Genomic DNA, 13134 nt, shown 5'->3' on the forward strand with positions numbered 1-13134 from the left:
ATTCCTTCCATACCTCCACCTACTGTTTGGGCGCTGTCACACCCATTTGTACCCCAGCAAGGGCCATGGTACGCACATGTGAACACAACATCTGCGGGGAAGGTTTGAACGTATCCAAGTACGGTACAGACTGGAGTACGCTGTGTGAAAACGCCCTCAGACCACCACCTCTGTTCGGGGGGGGGGGGGGGGCTCCACTTTCACAAAGATGGTGTCTTTAACTCCCCTTTTAACCACTTGTCTTCTCTGGCCAGTATTCTGACATTGTTGTCTTCAAAGGCGTGTCCGTTTTCCTCCAAGGGAAGACAGAGTTTTGGCCTGAAGTGCAGCCTGTCCTGTGTGGACAGATGTGTTTATGGAGGGGTTGTGTGGTTTGTCCTGGGTCGGCACATTCCTCACTGCACTGAACAGCATATACAACAGTACTCTGCAGTTTGTCCTTGGGGTGGACCAGAGCCTGTCTCAGGGTGTTGGTGGGTTTGAAGTATGGTGGTATATTCATTCATCCATTTTCTTAACCTGCTTTATCCTCTCTAGGGTCACGGGGGTCACTTGGAGCCTATCCCAGCTACTTATGGGCAAAGGCGGGGTTCACCCTGGACAAGTCGCCCGTTCATCTCAGGGCTGAACATATAGAGACAAACAATCACTGTAACATTCACACCTATGGGCAATTTAGATGAACCAATTAACCTACCAGTGATGGTATATTGTGTTAGTTGTAGTTTGTAGTTTCTCAGAGACTTCAGCCATGTATGGAATGAGCCTTTTCCTTTTTCTGGCTTTTCAGGTGAATAATAATAATTCTACTATAATGGGCGTTCAGTGTCCGGTGCGTGTTTGTCCCATCGATGTCCCATCGATGTTGCAGCACAGGAGGGCGTTGGTACAGGTTTTCCTCAGCCTTCACAGGCCCGATCGCTGCCAAACTCACTAAATGAATAGAAACATTACCTGACTATCTACTAGGCACAAGGTTATGTCTGTATTCAAATGTTGTGAGGTATGCTGGGAGATTTTAGCCTCTCTCTACTTTTTTTTTTTTTTTTTTTTTTTTTTTTTTTAAGTGGTTTCCACCTGTTTTAATACGTTTTCTTTTTTTTTTTTTTTTGCACTTTATTTTTTATTGCTTTAATATAAAATACAAAACAAACAGAAACACAGTCACAGGTCACAGGTACAGTCAGACATTTACGTACTGTTTACTGTCCACAGATTGAATGAAAAAGTCCCATTTTTTTCCAGTGCTTTACACCCTTATGCTGTTGTAGGCGGAGATTGTATGTCATCATTTCCATAAAATGGATTTGGTTGACAATTTTTATCACCAAGGAAATTGAGGGAGAGCCTCTCTCTACTTTGAATTCTTCATCCCTGTGGCCATACTCCATTTTCAGAAGTGGTTATGCTGCCATTCATGAAACTTCTACTGCTAGCAGACGATGCTACAGTGTGGAGGCTGCAGTTCACTACCACAGGATGAATGTAATCATGGTTGACAGGCCAAACACATACATGCTCTTCCCTTCATGCCTCACATGTTGGCTCAAATTATTACCTGCACAATGCATGATGAAATGGTAGTTTACAAATGGATAGTGGTGGCAGACAAGTTCTACTGATCATGCTATCGTACAATGGCACCACGGGTATGATGCCGCTAGTACATATACAGGATGGATTCTCCAAGGAAGAAAAATCCTACCCAAGAGGTACGATTTCATAAAAGACAGTAAATGGCAACAAGTCAGTTTAATGAAACACACAATGGTGGGCTGTGGGGTTGGAGTTGGGTTCTCTGCTGGTCCTATAAAAATGAAATTATGTGTGTGTGAATGTCTTTCTTGTGGATTCAGTTTCATTAATTTCATTAGTTTGATCCAACAGCACAGCTCTCATATAACTTCAGGTACGTAACTGAACTGGGGGTAAGTGACAGAGTTTGGTTTTTGGTTTTATTTTCCCCAGGATCCTGCAGGGTTGATTCTGGATTTGCCTTAGAACTAAAACTGTTAGTTACAGTTACAGTTACCTGCCCAGTGCTTCTGTGGGATGGCTGTAATGTTATCAGGGCTAATGAAGTCCTCCAGACCAAGGTTATTATCGTTAACGAAAACTAACGAAATGATAAAAACTAGAATTGAAAGAACACTTTCGTTAACTGAAATAAATAAAAACTATAATTAATAACTAACTGAAACTGTATTGTTTGTTTACAAAACTAACTAAAACAGATAAAAATTGTGGATAAAATTCCCTTCGTTTGTGTTTTTGTCAATGTCACATCGATATTAAATTGATTTATTTCACGCTGGTCATTTTCCCTTCTGTCACCATCTGATATTTAAGGGTCCGTCACTTGTGTTCACTTGTGGTTTCCAGTCGTCTTCTGGTCCCCACTCTACCTGGAAACATGGAGACTAAAGCAGCAGAGTCCTGTCTGGGATTTATTTGAATACGACCACAGAGAAGAAGAGAAAAGAGATAAACAAACTAAAACTAAACTAAAACTAAGCATTTAGAAAATAATTAAAACTAATAAAAACTATCAAACCTGCTCCAAAAACGAATTAAAATGAACCGAATTAGAGAAAAAAAAGTCACAACTAAGTAAAACTTAGCTATAATGAAAAATCCAAAACTATCAGAACCTTGCTCCAGACCCTCCTTTTGTGTTGTTGCACACACCTTAAACCTAGTGATGTCCCACAGAGTGTTAAAAATGAAAGAATCCAAGATCATTTTTGAAAAATCGGACCAATGGCCCTGTATCTTACCGGCCAAATTAAAAGCTTTGGGAAATGTATCCAGATGCCATTTACTCTCCCCCAGTTCTGTGTATTTATTCTATTACAGAAATAGCCCATGTTTTGGTCATATTCCAATCAAATCTGTAAAAAATTCAAATTCCAACTTGATGTCACTGATACTTACTGATTTATTGGATCAATCCACTTCCTGTCTATTATAATGGTAAAATTTTTCAAAGTTGCATCAAATCCAGAATCAGATCCGGATTGAAATAATTTCAATCCCTTGTGTTGACATCATCCTAAAGAAGCTGTATACCAAGTTTGAAGTCAATCGGAATTGTAGTTTCGGAGAAGACGACGATTGACATTTTTGTAACGGACGACAGACGCTGCCGGACGCTGCATGACGACAGTAGCGTACAGCCTGTCGGCCGGTGAGCTACAAACTGGGTAGATTATCTGCATTTTTTTACTTAATTTTTTTCTCCCAAAGAAGCCAAACTGGATGAACAGACCTTTCCAGAGTCGACAGTCGTGTCCTGTTCTGCTGAGGACCAGCCCGACCTGATCCACTCACATGCCTGATCCTAACACTGGGTCTACAGCCTGAGTGGAGCACATGTTTGGACTCAAACTGATAAAAAAACTGATGTAAGGAACACAGGTGGACAAACAAGGCGCTCTCCTATGGCGTTTCTCTATTTTTAAAAAGAACTGAAGCCACAAGGACGCCTACATGAGAACATGATTGAATGCTTCGTCAGAACTGTATGACACATGGACTTCATTTTTAAGTGACAGGTGATGTTAACCACGCTGTGGTTCACATGTGAAAATGTGCATTATTTTTGTATATGTCTGCGTTGAGTTTACCACGGCTGTGTTTGTACATTTGAATTTCCCTCAGGATTTATAAAGTATCTGTCTGTCTGTCTGTCTGTCCATCCCATCCAGCATGTCCATGTGGGCCCCAGAAGGGTTCCATTTGGGCTGCAATATAAGGGTCCCATGTGGGTTTGTCCGCAGTTTCCATGGTGACCCCACATGTGTTTGACCAGATCAGAATCAAAATCAGAATCTCTTTATTGTTATTGTACCAAGTACAATGAAATTGAGGTAGAGCTCTCAGGTTCAGTGCAGTAATTTACAGACAGACAATAAATATTAGTAAAACTACAACAAGTATCAGTAAAACAACAAATATCAGTAAAACTACAACAAATATCAGTAAACTACAACAAATATCAGTTAAAGGCTCAGTTATTTACATTAAAAAATTTAAAGTATTGAAAATTTAGATATCTGTAAAATATAGAATTTCGGTAGTGCAAATAACATGAGAATCAGATTAGGTTTATAGATTGCCAGTGACCCAGAATAGATGTGACTGTATTTTGGGAAAAGTAGCTCTAAGTTCCATTTTTTAAAAATTTAAAAAATAAAAAATAAAAAAAATAATCGTTTTTAGTTATAATGGATGAAATGTGTCCATGCTGACATCAGCACACGCATAAACATGATGACATCAGCTGTTAATATTATTTGTTGCCCAGACAAAGGCCCATGACCCACTTTCAGGTCCTGACCCTCCAGGTTACAGTCACTGTCCTACAGGATGAATTTAAGTACTAGATTGTTTTGGTTCTTGGTAAGTCAGTCTTTCTCAAATTCCACAGTTCCGTTCAACCATCAAATTGCATCAGAAAACAAGTTGTTGACTTCCAAGTAACCAGCAGAGAACACATTTTCTGGAAGGTGTAGTGTTAACTGGAAAGAGTTTGGCTTTCATCATACAATAATTCTTTATTATTACCTCGCTTCCCGAATGGGAGGCACGGGCTGTTGTTTTTGGTTTGTTTGTTTGTTTGTTCACACGTTAGCAGTAAAGCTGTTGGTTGAATTCAGTCCTAATTGGGTTTATAGATTACCAGTGACCCAGAATAGATGTGGTTACATTTTTGGGAAAAGTAGGTTCATATTTTTTACGAATTTTTAAAATCTTCCCATTTACTTATAATGGGTGAAATATTTGTGAGGGGTGGGGTTTGTTGTGCCTGGTACCACCTGTTTAACCTTTATTTAACCACAGAAGTTATTCGAGAACTGATTCTCATTTTCAGTAATGACCTGGACATACAGAGAAGAACAACCAGTCACAGTCACACCTATGGGCAACTTTTTATCTATGGGGTCTGCTCCTTTCTGGTGGGTGGGGGTCCCAGTTGGCCCTCTCCCACTGGTTGGGATGCGGTGCTGTGTCGCTGGTGCCTGGTTGCCGGGGTCGGTGGCTGCCTCCTGGTGCGGATGGCTCCCTGAGACAGCGCCTCCTCTTTTACTTTTACTTTTTCTGGTCCTCCTGTGCTCAGTTAGTCTTTTTAAGTATGTGTGAGCTTGTGGGGGGGTGGTACTGATTTTTAAACTTATATGTAAAGCACTTTGTGCTACAGCCTTTATGTATGAAAAGTGCTATATAAACAATGATGGGTGGATGGGTGGATGCCGCGTTTCCACTACATGGAACCGGCTCGATTCGACTCCACTCTGGTACCAGGTCCTATTCCAGACCGTTTCCATTACAGGATACTACCCACTTTACAGTACCTGGTCGTCATAGCGATGCGGTGCATTACTTCCATGTCATCTCCTCAGAGTCGCTGATAAACTCACTCGTTGCCTGTTGTCTCGTCAAACTCATGCTGAATTTTTACGTCAGCCACCGAAGACTGAATCCCCTCCGACCATGGTGTAGTTTTACAGGCTGTCATCATGTGGATTAAGGGAGGGAGGGGATTCAGCTGGTTAAACAAAGAAAAACAATTCAAGACCAAGGTTCTAATAGTTTTGGATTTTTCATTATACTTTAGTTTTATTTAGTTTTGACTTTTTTTCTCTAATTCAGTTAGTTTTAATTCGTTTTTAGAACAGATTTGCTGTTTTTTATTAGTTTTCTTTTTTTTGTAAATGCTTAGTTTTAGTTTTTTTAATCTCTTTTCTCTTCTTCTCTGTCGTCGTATTCAAATAAATCCCAGACAGGACTCTGCTGCTTTCTCCCAACTTTAGTCTCCATGTTTCCAGGTAGAGTGGGGACCAGAAGACGACTGGAAACCACAAGTGAACACAAGTGACGGACCCTTAAATATCATATGGTGACAGCAGAGAAAATTGCTTGAGGGAAATAAATCGATTTCGTATCAATCCAATGTTGAAAAAGACGAAAACGAAGGGAATTTTATCCATAATTTTTATATGTTTTAGTTTGTTTTGTAAACACACAATACAGTTTCAGTTAGTTATGTTTTTTTTTCTTTTAATTATAGTTTTTATTTATTTCAGTTAACAAAAATGTTTTTACAATTCTAGTTTTCATCATTTCATTAGTTTTCGTTAACGATAATAATCTTGGAGTCGAGTCGAGTTGAGCCGAGCCGGTACCAGTGGAACCGTGGCATTAGATGAACCAATGAACCTATCAGTGCGTGTGTTTGGATGGTGGGAGGAGCCAGAGTACCAGAGAGAACCCACACAGACACACGGAGCACACTGGTTGGAATCGAACCCAGGACCTTCTTGCTGTGAGACGACAGTGTTATCCACTGAGTGTTTATGTAACTAATGTTTAAGTTTTGTTGAAAGAACAGCCGTACACGTGCACATTTCTGTCATATTTAATTTCCAATTCCAGTTCAGAAACAGAGGGAACTGTTCAGACTGCAGGTTTGAGGACAGTGGACGCTGTTCGATGGCAAAACACAGACATGGACAGTAGAGTCTGTCTACTGATAGTGTCCTGCATGGTCACAACCATAACCATATTTCCAAAGAATGGCATGTGTAGGCTGGTACACATATGAAATAAAATGACTAAAGCAGGGCTCTCAAACTCCTGTTCTTTCAGGTTCCACATTCAGCCTGATTTCATCTCCAGTGGGTCGGACCAGTCAAATAAGAACAGAATAACCCATAAATAATGACAACTGCAAATGTTTGTCTTTGTTTTAGTGCTAAAGAACCCCATTAAATTGTAAAAATACTTACTTTTATAAACTATCCAAACAAAAAAGATGTGAATAACCTGAAAAAACTGAAATTTCTTTAGAAAAATAAGTGCAATCTTAACAATCTTCTTCCTCCACTTCTCATTCGTCCATGTGCATTCTGGATCAGATCTACAAAGACACTAAACACTGAGGAACAGGAAGAAAAGAGTTCAAACTGGACTGAATTTTCTTTAGACATTTCAGGTTGGACCTTCAGCGTGCACTGGGGCGGTTTGCAGCCGAGTGTGAAGCGAGCGGGATGAGGATCAGCACCTCCAAATCCGAGGCCATGGTTCTCGACCGGAAAAAGGTGGTTTGCCCTCTCCGGGTCGGTGGGGAGTCTTTGCCCCAAGTGGAGGAGTTTAAGTATCTCGGGGTCTTGTTCACGAGTGAGGGAAGGATGGAGCGTGAGATTGACAGACGGATTGGTGCAGCGTCTGCAGTGATGCAGTCGCTGTACCGGTCGGTTGTGGTAAAGAAGGAGCTGAGCCGAGAGGCGAAGCTCTCGATTTACCGGTCAATCTACGTTCCTACCCTCACCTATGGTCATGAGCTTTGGGTCATGACCGAAAGGACAAGATCCCGGATACAAGCGGTCGAAATGAGTTTCCTCCGTCGGGTGGCTGGGCGCACCCTTAGGGATAGGGTGAGGAGCTCAGTCACCAGGGAGGAGCTCGGAGTAGAGCCGCTGCTCCTCCGCGTCGAGAGGGGCCAGCTGAGGTGGCTCGGGCATCTGTTTCGGATGCCTCCTGGACGCCTCCCTGGGGAGGTGTTCCGGGCATGTCCCACCGGGAGGAGACCTCGGGGAAGACCCAGGACACGTTGGAGAGACTATGTCTCTCGGCTGGCCTGGGAACGCCTCGGGATCCCCCCGGAAGAGCTGGAGGAGGTGTCTGGGGAGAGGGAAGTCTGGGCATCCCTGCTTAGACTGTTACCCCCGCGACCCGGCCCCGGATAAGCGGAAGAGAATGGATGGATGGATGGATTTCAGGTTGTTCATATTTGTTCAGGTTATTCACAATTTATTGTATCAGGATAGTCTGTAAATGTAAATATTTTCATAATTTAATGATATTTTTTGCACTAAAGTTGTCATTATTTATAGGCATAGTGGAATATTATTTTTTTCACATCAAACCGAGAAGAAAATCTGCAGTCATTCTTTTTTGTCGGTTCGTCTGCTGTTATTATTTGACTGTAGATCAGATTGGTCTGTATGTGGAACCGACACTAAAATGAGTTCCACAGCTTTGACTGTGGAATTTTTGCACTTGGTAAATTCATCCCATGGGCCGCATTGGAACCTTTGGACACATTTGGCCCCTGGGATGCATGTTTGACAGCCCTGGACTAGAAGAAGTAGAAGGTTCAGATGATGCTTCCATCTAAACAGCCTGTGTTTCTTTTTTTATTTTACTGTATTTTTTCACAGATGGCATTAACAAATAATTCACTCTCCACATCAGTTCAAACTACCTTTAATTTACTTAATTCAAATATCTGGAAGATACTCCAAAAAGCTCTAAATGTTCATTATGTCTTAATTAATTCAAGGTTGTTTCCATTTCCCATTGAACACATTTACTGTACTTTAAAAAAAGGTGAAACACACCATAGGCCAGGGGTGTCAAACATGCGGCCCAGGGGCCACATGTGTCCCGCCAAAGGTTCCAATCCAGCCCCTCGGATGAATTTACAAAGTGCTGTGGAACTCATTTTAGTTCAAGTTCCACATACAGACCAATATGATCGACAGTCAAATAATAACAGCAGAAGAACCGACAAAAAATAATGACTCCATATTTTCTTCTCGGTTTAATGTAAAAAAAAAAAAATTAAATTGTGTCTATAAATAATGACAGCTTCAAGTTTCTGTCTTTGTTTTAGTGCAAAAAATAACATTAAATTATGAAAATATTTACATTTACAAACTATCCTGTAACAATAAAATGGGAATAACCTGAACAAATATGAACAACCTGAAATGTCTAAAGAAATTTAAGCACAATTTTAAGTGTTTAGTGTTTTTGTAGATCTGATCCATAATGCACATGTAGAAATGATTAGATGAGGCAGAGTATTGTCAAAATTTCACAGATTTTTCTTAAGGAGTTTCAGTTTTTTCAGGTTATTCACATCTTTTTACCTGGATAGTTTATAAAAGTAAGTATTTTCATAATTTAATAGTTTTGTTTTTTTTTTTTGCACTAAAATAAAGACAAAAATTGTCAGTTGTCATTATTTAGAGATTATTCTGTTTTTATTTCACTGGTTCGGTCCACTGCAGATCAAATTGGACTGAAGGTGGAACCTGAAAGAAAATGAGTTTGAGAGCCCTGGTTTAGGCATTTTTAACTGTTGTTTCCATAAACACTGGTCAAACGTTTTAACACTTTAGAGTTTATCCATTTGTGGAAAAACACATGAAGTGAATGAAACACAATGAAGTGTTAGGACCGTACCTACAGGATGTCACAGTCCAAACACACACAGCTTATGTAACATGCACAGTCCAACAGGGGTTTCTTTTTCCTCTTTAGTCACTTAGACATATAAACCCTGATGCAGTCACACACACACACACACACACACACACACACACACACACACACACACACACTGGTCTCAGGTCTCCAGGTGTTTGCCTGTAAATGATGCGCCACTTGGCTGTCATTCAACTCAATGCCGCATCATTTTACCGGTGCATTGTAGTCGGTGCTGTTGCTGTTGACACGCTGAGAGTGTCATGACAGGCTGAAGTTACGTTGGCATGACACCCGTTAGGACAGCCGCAGAACCTGATGCTGATGGATCAGAAGCCTGACATTTGTGTGTGTGTGAACCAACACACCGATAATGTCAACCACCAAAGTGGAAACTCACTGTGGAGGTGTCTGTGGACGTCCTGTCATCAGTGAACTGGTCCAGGTGCACCAGGACACGTGTGTGGGGTTTTCGGTTGAAATGAAGGATCCTATTGCTCTCACTGTTCTAGGAAATCCAGTTTACAGACCCACCTGTTCTCAGCTGCATTTGAATAGAGTTTTTATTCATCAAGACAAGGCAGATTTATTAGTATAGTACAATTCATACACAGGGGATTCACAGTGCTTTACAAAAATGGAAAAGAGACAGATTAAAAACACACAAGTACAATTAAAACATAATCAATAAAACATAAATAATAATCAATTCAACTAAAGTAAAAGGTCAGAGGTCAAATAGAACCCTTTCAGTTGTTCTATGTTCAGTTGAACAGAACTGTTTTCAGCCTGGACTCAAACACTGTCACAGTCCAGGTCTGTCTGACGTCATCAGGAAGACTGTTCCAGAGTTTAGCTGCATAGAACTGAAACACATAGAACTGAAACACATAGAACTGAAACACATAGAACTGAAACACAGCTTCACTATGTTTAGTCCTGACTCTGGGCTCCAGCAAAAGACCAGTCCCTGTGGTTGAGGTTCTCAGACCAGTCCCTGAGGTTCTCAGACCAGTCCCTTAGGTTCTCAGACCAGTCCCTGAGGTTCTCAGACCAGTCCATGAGGTTCTCAGGGTCCCAGATGGTTCATATGGGACCAACATGTCCCAGATGGACTTTGGTTCTAGACCATGGACAGACTTCTAGACCAGCAGAGCAGTTTTAAAGTCTATTCTCTGAGCCACAGGAAGCCAGTGCACAGACCTGGACCAGGACTAATATGGTGGTCCTTCCTGGTTTTAGTCAGGACCTGAGCAGCAGCGTTCAGGATGTTCTACAGCTGTCTTCAGCTGGTTCAGAGAGTCCAGTCAGAAGGCTGTTCCTGTAGTCTAACCTGCTCCAGATAAATGCATGGATAAGTCTGTCTAAGTCTGGTTTAGACCGGGTTAAACCTGTGGTTCTACTACTGTTTTTGAGATGGTCAAAGGATGACGATGGTATTGATTTAATGAGTTGTTAAAGTTTAGGTCTGAGTCCATTATTAGCCCTAGATTTCCACCCTGGTTTTTAGCTTTTAGAGTAACAGATTCCAGATGACTGATGACACTTTCTCTTGGTCTTTGTGGATCGAAGACAATGACTTCAGTCTGGTCTGAGTTTAGCTGGAGAAAGCTGTTTTGCATCCACACAGTGATCTGTTAGGGTTAGGGTTAGGGTTAGGGTTAGACCAGTGGCGGCTGCTCGTCTTTCAGACAGGGGAAGCTCATTGTCGGCTTACATAAAAAAAATAAAAATTAAAAAAAAATTAAGAAAATGCTCAGTGACCTTATCGTACCAGTAGGCGTCTTTTCCAGGACTGGACCAGTGTCCTCTGAATGTCCAGCAGAGCTGGTCTGCTCAGACGGCCTTGGCCCAGTGCATTGTGGGTGGAAGACTTCAGCCTTTTTAAACTACAGATGCTCCTTTCACTCTGACCTAGCCGACAGTTGGACTGATTTAACTATCTACAAAACCAGATTAAACTCGAACAAGAAATGATTAAATTATGGAACTGAAACAAGAAAACGCTGAAATTATGTTAAATTGAAACAAGGAAGTCCAATGAGTGTGTTTTATTTACAGTGCAAGAAATGAATGAGTACTTTCGTAGTGGTTTCTGTGATTTCACAGCAGAATGTGTGACGGTACTAAACTGAACTGTGTCAGTGAAGGAGCAGATCTGAAAACAGCTGTCAATCAAACGGGATTCAGCCTTTCGACCGATCCTCCAATCAGCACGTGGGATTCTGGCGTCCGGCCCGGCCAAGCTCCGCCCACAGCTCCATTCACCCCCAGAGACGCCCGGCATCCGGGGGCGGGACAACATGGTGGCATTTATCCAATTAGCGTCCAGTTTAGAGGCAATGAAAAAACCTGTTCCACTCAGTCCCACTGAAGCCCAGAGACGGACACAGTCTGCAGACACATGCACTGAGCAGAGATGGAGGAGAAAACACAGACACGGGAATGGAGGAGAAGTGAACAACATCGCGTCCGTTGATTTGTAATAAAGCTGATTCTGAACAAACTCATCTGTGAGATGAACGTGTTCTAATGCATTTGTAGTCAATGAAATGTCAACACAACCGAACACATTTAACCAATACTTAATTTTCGTAATTTTAGGGGAGGCCGGGCTTCCACTGCAGTCTGAGAGAACTCACCACTGGGTTAGACTGATCTGTTGGCGGCAGTCACAGAGTGAGTCCACAGGCCCATGTTCACCTGCTGTCAGACAGATGTAAATCATCAGTTCAGATCGACACTGTTTCTTTTAATCTTAAAGTTTTTATCTGTTTTATCTATTCATTTGTTTTTGGGGTTTTTTCTCATGTCTATACTTTTCGTTGCTTCCCTGCTCTAATGCTTTTAATGTTTTAGGTAAAGCACTTTGAACTGTCTTGTACATGAAATATGCTGTAGAAATAAACCTGCCTTGCCTTAGGAGTTTACTACTGGTCAAATAAATGACTGGACATGACTCCACCAGGAACACATCAGCTGGTCTAATATTTCATCTTGAGCATCCAACTTCATGTTCAAGACAAAATAAGTTTAATTTGACGACATGTGAAATATTGATGTGGGCAGAAACTCTCCAACAGTATCACTGTTGCCACATTGGGTTTTGTATTCCACGACAGGAATAACAGGTTATAAAAAAAAAAAAAATGGAGCGAATGTGATCACAGATGTGACCTTAGATGACTTATGACTAAAGCAGCACACTGTGAAAGGAGCGACAAGGCTGGGTACGTTCCACAGAAAAGGACTGAAAATGGCATGACACATGATATTGGAAAAGAAATGAACATGACAACATACACTATATTGCCAAAAGTATTCACTCACCTGCCTTGACTCTCATATGAATGTCAGGTCCATCCCATTCCTAGTCTATGGGTTCAGTCTGACGTGGCTCCACCCTTTGCAGCTCTAACAGCTTCAACTCTTCTGGGAAGGCTGTCCACAAGGTTTAGGAGTGTGTTCATGGGAATTTTGGACCGTTCTTCCAGAAGCACATTTGTGAGGTCCCACACTGATGTTGGACAGAAGGTCTGGCTCTCAGTCTGCGCTCTAATTCATCCAAAGGTGTTCTATGGGGTTGAGGTCAGGACTGTGTGCAGGCCAGTCCAGTTCATCCACACCAGACTCTGTCCTCCATGTCCAAATGGACCTTGCTTTGTGCACTGGTGCACAGTCATGTTGGAAGAGGAAGGGGCCGGCTCCAAACTGTTCCCACAAAGTTGGGAGCATGGAATTGTCCAAAATGTCTTGTTCTGCTGAAGCATTCCCAGTTCCTTTCACTGGAACTAAGGGGCCCAGCCCAGCTCCTGAAAAACAACCCCACACCATAACCCCCCCTCCACCAAACTTTACACT

The sequence above is a fragment of the Sphaeramia orbicularis genome, chromosome 14 (assembly GCF_902148855.1).
Source record: "Sphaeramia orbicularis chromosome 14, fSphaOr1.1, whole genome shotgun sequence".
NCBI lineage: Eukaryota > Metazoa > Chordata > Actinopteri > Kurtiformes > Apogonidae > Sphaeramia > Sphaeramia orbicularis.